Source organism: Triticum urartu, chromosome 7A (assembly GCF_056163025.1).
Source record: "Triticum urartu cultivar PI428250 chromosome 7A, HENAU_Tu73, whole genome shotgun sequence".
NCBI classification, from domain to species: domain Eukaryota; kingdom Viridiplantae; phylum Streptophyta; class Magnoliopsida; order Poales; family Poaceae; genus Triticum; species Triticum urartu.
In genome coordinates, this window is record NC_141879.1 from 552,232,665 (window position 1) to 552,242,074 (window position 9,410).

At 43.3% G+C, this 9,410-nt stretch overlaps 1 long non-coding RNA gene across 5 annotated transcripts; it reads left to right on the forward strand.

Moving 5' to 3' along the window:
* The first annotated feature begins 1,511 nt into the window (after positions 1 to 1,511).
* On the forward strand, positions 1,512 to 7,934 carry LOC125521391 (uncharacterized). 5 transcript variants are annotated; one of them, XR_015610330.1, is made up of 6 exons: positions 1,512 to 2,412; positions 2,713 to 2,879; positions 3,625 to 4,008; positions 4,296 to 4,385; positions 4,952 to 6,629; positions 7,281 to 7,934. It is a non-coding gene; the product is annotated as an uncharacterized LOC125521391 (long non-coding RNA). The 5 variants fall into 5 exon arrangements; XR_015610331.1 differs by having other exon boundaries at positions 1,512 to 1,913; positions 2,016 to 2,412; positions 4,952 to 7,934; XR_015610329.1 differs by having other exon boundaries at positions 4,296 to 4,448; positions 4,952 to 7,934.
* The last annotated feature ends 1,476 nt before the right edge of the window (positions 7,935 to 9,410 follow it).

Here is a 9,410-nt window from a genome sequence, read left to right on the forward strand (position 1 = left end):
TTGCAAATCATACCCACAGAGAATGTTGGGTCTTCAAGAAGGCCGGTAAGCTAAAAGCCGAACACAAAGGGGAAGAGACACCAAGCGAAGACGAGGATGAACCTCGCCAGCAAAGCGCCGAAGGACAGAAAAAGTTCCCACCGGAGATTAAAACAGAAAACGTGATCCATGTGACAAAGAGGAGAAGCAAGCATGCACTCCGATGCACACGCGCCATAGAGCCCGTCACCCCTAGGTTCAACCCCTGGCTGGCCTGCCCGATCAGTTTTGATCATGGGGATCACGATACAAATATCCGGCGCGAAGGACTGACGGCCTTGGTGTTAGACCCAATCATAAATGGGTACCATTTCACACGAGTCCTCATGGACGGCGGCAGTGATCTAAATCTGATATACCAGGACACAGTCCGCAAAATGGGGATAGACCCAACATAGATAAGCCACAGTAATACTACCTTCAAGAGAGTAATACCAGGCCAAGAGGCCCTCTGTATGGGCTCTCTACTACTAGAGGTGGTATTCGGTTCTCCCGATAACTTCTGAAGCGAAAGGTTAACTTTTCACATTGCCCCATTCCAAAGTGGCTATCAAACACTACTCGGAAGAACGACCTTCGCTCGTTTTAACGCAATATCGCATTATGCTTTTCTCAAGCTTAAGATGCCCGGTCCACGTGGCATCATCACAGTTAGCGTAAATACCAAACGTTTTTTTACGTACGGAAGAGGACGCGGCGGCTCTAACAGCCGCAAACTAGAAGGCCCCACTAACCAGAAAAAATGGCAGGTCGTCAAGACCACAGACACGGTTAGACGAGTCCGGCGTTCCATCACATATACATGAGATGGATTTGATGATCAAACCCTCATAAACGATACCAGGGGCTCCCCGCGTGTAATCAGTGCCAGCCCAGCTCAACTTGACTCCTCCTGCATTTTGATAGTTCATTGATAAAAACCAATTCTTCTTTTTTTGGCACGACAACTTTCACCCAAGTTCTTTCCTTTTACAGATGATAATCGTGCTACACCCGTCCTGGACACAGCACAACGGAGACACAGGTGTAGACGTGCAGCAGAGACCCGCCCAAATTTTTCCTTTTTACATTAAGACCCTGCGTAAACCTTTTTTACTGTGTCTTGTTGCTCACATCCTCCGGATACTCCACATAACCGAGAAGAATGCTGACGTTCTTGGCATGTGGCCACGTCAGGATATTGCGCGTACCTAGACACATGGGGTTTCTTATTAAGGGCATTGTTTCACCCGGTATTTAAAACATAACAGAGGCTAGCCAACTCACCTCCAGGAGGCTTCCCCGATTGGGCCATTCGTGGCCGTCAGATCAGGGTAAAAATCACACCTTGGCTCTCCTCATCTGTTAGATATTCACTGTGTGTTTCACCTTGCTGTTTCTTTCATGCATGTATGACAAGTGGGCCGCTTCGCCGATGGGGTCGCGATGTGTTGGCTGGGTGCGGGGTGAAACAGTACGATTGGTCATTCATTCCGAAAAGCCCATTGGTCGCCCAAACCCCACAGCCGCACGCCCCCGCCTCCTTCCTCCCTCACTCGTCTCAGCCGCACGAACCCTAGCCGCCACCCCACCCGCATCCGTCCTCCATCCCTGGTACGAGCTCTGCCCCGAGCTCTTCCCCCTCCGTCCTCACATGCTCCACCCCGAGCCCCACCTCTTCCAGCCCACCCGGACTTCGCCTCGTCCGTTCGCGCATCAGTTCAAAGGGCAGGGCCAGAGAGCCGTGGCGAGTCAGAGGAAGGCAAAGGCGGAGCAGAGGAAATCAAGAAGGTCAGGAGGCGATGGAGGGAGCGCACGGCCGAATGAACCCGAGCCGGCTAGCCCCCAACTCGCAGCTGCCACAATCCTCCCTCCTCACTTCCTCATCAACACAGGTGCTCGCGCCCCTCCCCTTTCCCTCCTTCCCGCAGCCCCAAGAGCTCCGCCACCGCATTTGACGAGATCCACCACCTCCCTGAGGTCCTTATCCACCCCAGGTCGCAAGGAAGCCGCGGAAGGAGGAGATCAGCTGGGTGTCACCGGCCGGAGAAGGAGGAGAGGCGCGGATGCCAGCCAAGGAGGCAGATCGGCTTGCCTCTACTGCACCGTGAGCGTAGCCGCTGCCTCTGCACCCACCTTGCTCGGCCATCATGGGAGGAGGCTCACCGTCGAAGAGCAGCCGCAGGTGCCACACCATTACAAGAGCTGCGGCCAGTAGGAGGTGATGATGCGTCGCCCCATTGACAAGAGCAGGGCGGCGGATTGGATCGAGGGTGCCTGCATGGCCACGCCACCGCTGCCGCCCGGAGTCGCCTTGGGCGCCGCCTCGAGTGACCTCCATCGCCGCCCCGAGTCAACTCCACCACTGCTGCCAGGAATCCCGTCCCCAGCGAGGTAACTTCCTCTGAATCACTGCTCTTCCTGGTCTTCTTGCCCTGCTTATTACACGTGTGATGTGTGCGTGCTTGCTGTTGCTGTGCTGCATGTGTGCTTGCTTCTTGTGTGCATACTTGCTGGCTTGTTGCTCGGTGCTTTGTCTGGGTGTTGGGCTGCTGATGGCCTGATGTTGATGCTTTGTTGTAATATTTGTATAATGTGTGTATATTCTATGAAGCTACAAAGCTATGTTTTGTTGTATACTGACTTTGTTGCTTGCTGCGGTTGACCTGCTGATGTTGCTACTGTGCTGGCTAGGGAGTGAGTCAAGTGACATACAGACACAAGAAATATTCAGTTATGAGGATTGAAGAAATTAATGATCATTCAGTCATTGAGGATTTGAGAAGAGCCATCAATGCTCCAGTAGAGGTGTTATTGAAGTTGTGGCTGTCAATAGTCCTTTTATTGATGCTAAGTACATGGTAAGGAAATAATGCTATATGATTTGCATATCTTTTGCTATGAGAACTTCTGCAACTGAAACTCAAAGTTTAGGTGTTGAACTCATAGTTTTGCAGTAGTTAGTTTTGTACTACTTTGTATCAAAATTGCATCAGACCATGTTGCACTGTATTTTGAGCATAGAAAAATTACTTAACACCTAATTTTGCGCAATTGGGTTCCTACATTTTTCTGTTATTAGGTGCAATGACAGAGATCATCCAGTGGGATGTTCTACTGCATCGGAATTTGACAAATTTAATTCTGCCATTATATTCTTCCCTTCACTACTCAAGTTAACACCCCTCCTCCCATTTATTGGCCCATATGTTCAAGTATGAATCCACTCATGGCCCCTTTAAAGGACCCACCATGATCGTGGATGATTCAGTATTGGAGATTAATGCGAAAAGATCACAACCATGGGCGAAAGGTAAATATTCCAGGGTTAGCTAATTGTTTGCCATATTAGTGCGGTTGATATATATGTCGCGGTTTCTAAATATGCATGACATGTTGTGCTGAAATAAGGATGTGTGAAGAAATGAAGTCACCAAAGTAACATTATTAGTTAATAATTGATTTATAGTTTAGAGCCCCATGTTTTTCGCACATTCATACGGACATATAATAGCTTATAAGCGCATGCTTTTTGTACATCTCGAGTACTGCTTGTTCCTTCTCTTATTTTGATTCTTATGTTCACATGTTGATTTTTTGTCATAGAGGGAAAGGAGAAGTCTGAATGCGCCAACAAGTAGCGACCAATGAGCTGCCGTCTATGGATTGGCTAAGGGAGGAGTTGTCTTGTGCTGCAAGGGCATCTTGCAGATCGATTTCATTGGTTTGATGTGTCTCAGATTCTAATTAGTATTTAATTTCCTTAGTTTTAACTTATAACCGGACAAAAATTGTTATTGCACCTGAATATTTGATTATGAATCTAAGTTATGGGAAATAGGTGGAGTAAGAGGAAATGAGGCGTTGTTCGATGGGGCCTTGCCACGGTTGCCTTGAGTTTTCGCATCGAAGCACCACTTTGTATGGCTAGCCTTCCATGGCTACATCGAGGGTCCCAATCTGCAGGCGAGCTCTTCTTTTCATCTGCAGGTTATGAGTCATCTCCACCTCAATGAGATTTAGTTTCCACATTAACGACTATAGGTTTCTTAATGTTTTGGAGTGGTCTACTTTCATTGTCTCCGGTTAAGTTGTGTATTTCTTTGCGCCCATGTTCGCTTCAGTATTCCCTTCCAATTCTCACACTATGGTTGTGGCTTCTTTATTTATGTTGGACTGTTCTGTGAATTGCCACCATGAAACTTGTTGAAAATAGTGTTGTCAGGTGATAATCATTCTTGGCAGTGATTCTTGTTGTGGTTGGGATATTGATGCAGATATACCACGAAGGGAAGATCTGCCTCACTGTGCACTTCAGGCGCGCGCACACTAGCGATGGTATAGGATTGTCTTCCTGGTGGAATCAGGTGCGTGTCGTCCATGGTGGCCTGTCGTGGGTGTTAGTGGGCGGCTGGAGGCGGCTGTAGCAGGTCGATTTATCTGACTACTGAAAATGAGCTCCAGAATATCTGTAGAACGTAGCCCACTTCCAGGCAAATATCAATTATGATAAATCCACCATGTACCATGATCATTTGAACAGTCTTGCTTAAGTTTATGTTAGCCCTGTATGCTAATTTGAGGAGATTGTTAACTTTAAGGTGCGAACATTTATAAAATGATAATTGTACCTTTTTTGGGATTTTGTGATTCCTATGGAATTAAGAGGTCATCTATTGGCCTATCCCTATTTGTAATTTTCAAATAGTTATTTTTGGTGCACTTCTATTTTAGAAATGAATCAGTAGACAATTATGCTTGATGTTTGTATAAATGCACAAGGAGTGCTCAGGGGAGGACGACAGTTGTTTGTATAAATGCACAAGGAGGAGTGCTTAGCAGAGGACGATAGCTTTCAAGTGTGGTTTCTTAGCAGTACGAGATGCCCAATGTTAGTTAAGCTTATGATTTGTGCCTCTTGTTCTGCACATAGGTGTACATGGAGGAGGTGAAGGCGACTACAGAGGAGCTTGCCGTAGCTGCTCACCTGCTCCGGGAATCCTCCTGACAGAAGCACAATGCCATGTCCTAGAGTTTGTTCACGTACTTCTATCTGCCTATAATATATGCTGACAATTATATGTGACTAATTAATTAACTAAAACTTGAGAGGTTAAGGACAAGTGTTTTCAAATGAAGGAATATAGTGTACGTGCAGCTAATTACATACACATATGCATCATTCGATAATAATTGGAAGTTTGGATATTGGGTATTTGTTAAAGACCAGGGATCCTAATTAGCCATTCCCATACCACAGTTTTCACTGTATGTATCTCATGAACATTATCATTATGCTCTGTACCAAAATTGTCACTCTATCTCATCATTGTTTGGAGTATACCTTTGCAGCTCCATAGTTATTAGAATGGTTTTACTTCCACATAATAGCCTTGTTCAAATAAAATCACAAGACCTTTGTAAGCTTGCTTAGTTACTATGGAGAAGGGCCTTCTTCCAAGGAGATGTAGATTTTGAATATGCTCCTGGTTGGACACTTTTTTCACTATATGTACAGAATAGGGGTAGGGAAGAGCGCAACTTAGGTTTTGGGGCAGGCCTCACTAGCAATTATGGCATCCTCTTATTTGGTTGCAGGTTACTTGCCTTCTTCTTTCAGCCCATCTCAAGAATTATAGTGCAGTTTTTGTGGAGAGCCCATGTTGGTTTGCTTGATTTATGTTCAAAATGGACAATACAATGCTCTTTGAGTCAAGTTTGTATATATTCCGAGTACTCCTTTATTATTTATCAATTGAGGCATGATTGTTGTTGCACTTCTTACTAAAAATAATCCTGGTGTTATTTTCTTTGAGAAAAGAAATAGACGGCTCAGATGTGTGCTTCTTAGCATCACATCAAATTGAATAATCAAATAGGGTTATATATCATCATATCTGCATACATAATATCTTCTGTAATTATATACTGGTGTAGGCTCTTGTTGTTAGATGATGAACTTATGTTATTTTATGCCAAGTAGTTAAATTTGTGTGCACCTTCTCATGTGTTTACTTGTTTCTGCTTTTATAGTATGGCTTGGTCCTGTTGTGAAAAAAGATCCTGATATGTTTGACTATTCTGTTTTTTTCTTTATCCAATGACCTATTAATGTGCTTTGAGCATATGACAATTGTTTCCTCACTATCTTAGATTAGTAGTAATCCTTCTTTTATGTTTCTCTAATTTCAGTTCCTGCCTTTTGAAATTTCCTTTGCATTCTGTATCTGCACATCCCCTCTTGTGGTCTGTTGTAATGGTCTACTGAACAGCCATATCATGCTATGATTGCATCGTTGCATGACAATGTACCATATGCTCATGCATTTCTTTTCTTACCAATGTTGTCCTGATGAGTTGGCTGGCTTACATGTGCGCCCTCCGTCCTAAAATAAGTGTCTCAACTCTGTTACAAAGTTGTACTAGAGTTGACACACTTATTTTGGGGCTAAGGGAGTAGTCTGCTGTGAAGGTCTACTTGTTTTAGGTAGCATTGCTTTCTGGAATACGTCATTGGAACCTGGTAACATTCACTGGTTATAGTCAGCAAGACAGGAAGAACATACTTGTGTATGAGTTCATGCACAACGAAAGGACTAACTTAGCTGATGGTAAATTTTCTCTGTGGAATCAACAACACGCTCCTGTATATACACATACGATTCTTTCGCAGCAAAACTTTGTCCATGCAGTTGTATTTCAGATCTTTAGAACTACAAGGTAGTTTCTATATTTGCCGATTCAGGTTGTCTTAGGTTGCAGCTCCCCGTCCAGCTACCGTGTACCCCATATCCTTTGAAGAGGATAAATCTGAATGAAAACTTGGAATTACCTAATAGGTGCATACATGAACTATTGATGATGTGAATAGAAACACATGTAGTAGCGCTGACCTTTGGCAACCTTCACGTCGTGCCTCCAAGGAATACCATGAGTGATGGTTGTCGTGATGTTGGCCTTGCAAAAAAATAGGGCTTTGCTGACTGGTGACTGGCTATAGTTTGTGTTTGTTGTTTACATGTCAGTTTTTAACAATTTGACCTATCTTTTAAAGACAGTATAGTTCACAAAAGGAAACTTTTTACAGAAAATATATGGGTTTATATTAGACCATTCTAGACCATATCTCTTTAATACACAGTTTATTATATTTTCTGTTTTTAAATATGAGAGTGCCCATCTTACTTAGTGGCATTGCTATGCTTCACAATATACAATATTTTGCATGCCTGTATAATTCATAAGTGGTTTTTCGTATTCAGGTGTTATTAATATGGTGAGTGATTGAAGGGGGGGCATGAGGAGAGAGTAATCCAAAGGGCGGATGGAGCATGTAACTTGTTGATGTTAGTTTCCATTTCCGGAAAGAACAAATTTTCTATGATTTGAGTGTATGTTGATGTGTCAAAGTCAATCATTTGGATTCCCAACTAGACTATTATGTGTGTTCAATATTTTATTGTGCATTGATAAAATGTTTTGCCTCTGTTCACAAGTTGAATTTTGAAACAAATATGCATAAGGGAGTTTGCCATTTAAGAAGGTTCTTGTTTGCTGCTGTGATTAAAAGTAGAAAATTTATACACCTATAACAGGACAGTTTCTCAAGCTAAAGTCTTATGTAACATGTAATATCCGAACTCTGTTTGTGCTAATAATTGTTCCCGTTGTAAAAGGCCATGTTGCATAATGTAGGTGTTTTGGGTTTTAATTAAGACAGGTGACACCAATTATGGGTTTGATCTCCAAATATGTTTGAACATTAGGTCAAGGAAGATATCACATCGCATCTTCGCCGTAAAGTTGTATGTCATATACCTTGCGCCATTTGGCTCTATGTTACCTGAATAAGATAACAGAATATGCATGCTACCCTAATGTTGCTAAAACCTACTTCTACTAGCACAGTCAAATATTTTCAAAACTCAATCCCATGTTTGGTTTTCTTCCCTTTTCTCTTCTAATGATGTAATTTCTTTTACTAAGATAACACCATGTATCCCTTTTCTACTTTGAATGAATTTACTGTATATATTTCTTATTTAGTTTAGTTCATCATTCAGAGATGGTGAAATATTTTTGTCCTTAACAGGTTAAATGAGCATTGCGTAGTCCTTCACAGGTTAAATGAGCATTGCGTAAAAGTATGTCTAAGTTCTCTTTCTTCGAGTGCTTCAAGTAAATGAAATTGTCTATTTCCAATTTAATACATTTTAATAATAATCATAATGAGAGAGGGGTATGCTTCTCTCTCTCTCTCTCTAGAAATGTGTTTGAATCGCACAAAAAGATTCATAGTTCTTATTCATACTTGAAACACATGAGGCTCTGCAAGTTAAACCATGTTTTTTTCAAGGCGCATATGGATTTAGCAGACCAGAACTAAACTGACGGTATATACATGGCCTGTCCTTAGTAAAGGAAAATATTTTCATTGCGAACATGGATTTAGTTGAAGGTTCTTGCAGCATGAAACTATTTTCATCGACAACATGTCTTCAGCAGGTCTTTGCGCCATTTGGCGCAACGGGTCAACTAGTATGTTATAAATACCGAACACCTTAGGGAGTGTTCGACGTCGCGAGTTTAGCCCTATATGCATCAGCTCCGAATCATGTCTTTGGTCAAATGTTGGGTTTGCCCGGCTCCCACGTTTTGGTACCTTACTTTCCATTATATCGGCTAAGGTCGCACTGGGAGAACTACTGCGATTGTGCCCTGGTTCATCCGCACGAGCACCTCAGTAGAGAAAGCCGAAAACTGACAGTCATGATATAGCGAGAGACTGATCAACCACTCGATGACTCAGCGGAATCTTCGGGATTCCTCCGCATTAACGAAGGGTCGTTTCCCGGTAAGGTACGTACGCGCCCCATATTCGGACGAGCGCAGAAGTACCAGGGGCTATATAGTAGCCCCACCGTCAAACTCCTATGGCTAAGTGAAAGTGTTAAAGCAATATAGTCCGATTGCCTCGTTCGCTACGCTACCACCTCCTTAATGGACCAAGATGTTGGATCAAGTGTGGATATGCATTTTTTGCGAACACCCCCGCATTATATGCGTGGGGGCGGAAGCCGACGACTGCAAACTTTCAGGCATCATAGTACTTTCGGGCAAAAGTATAAATACAACCTTGATAATTCATTAAAACATTGTTTGTACAATCGGAATACATGTCACTAGAACATAATATTCTTCGAGCACTGAGCCTCTATCGAACGAGCGCCTTCAAGAACTTCTTCAAAGTAGTGCTCGGCAGCCACTCGGCCTACAGTCGAACCCTGTGTCGCAACAGTGGTGGCCTCCATCTCCGCCCACTATGTCTTGACACGGGCAAGGGCCATCCTCGCACCCTCTATGCACACTGATCTCTTTACAGTATCGATGCG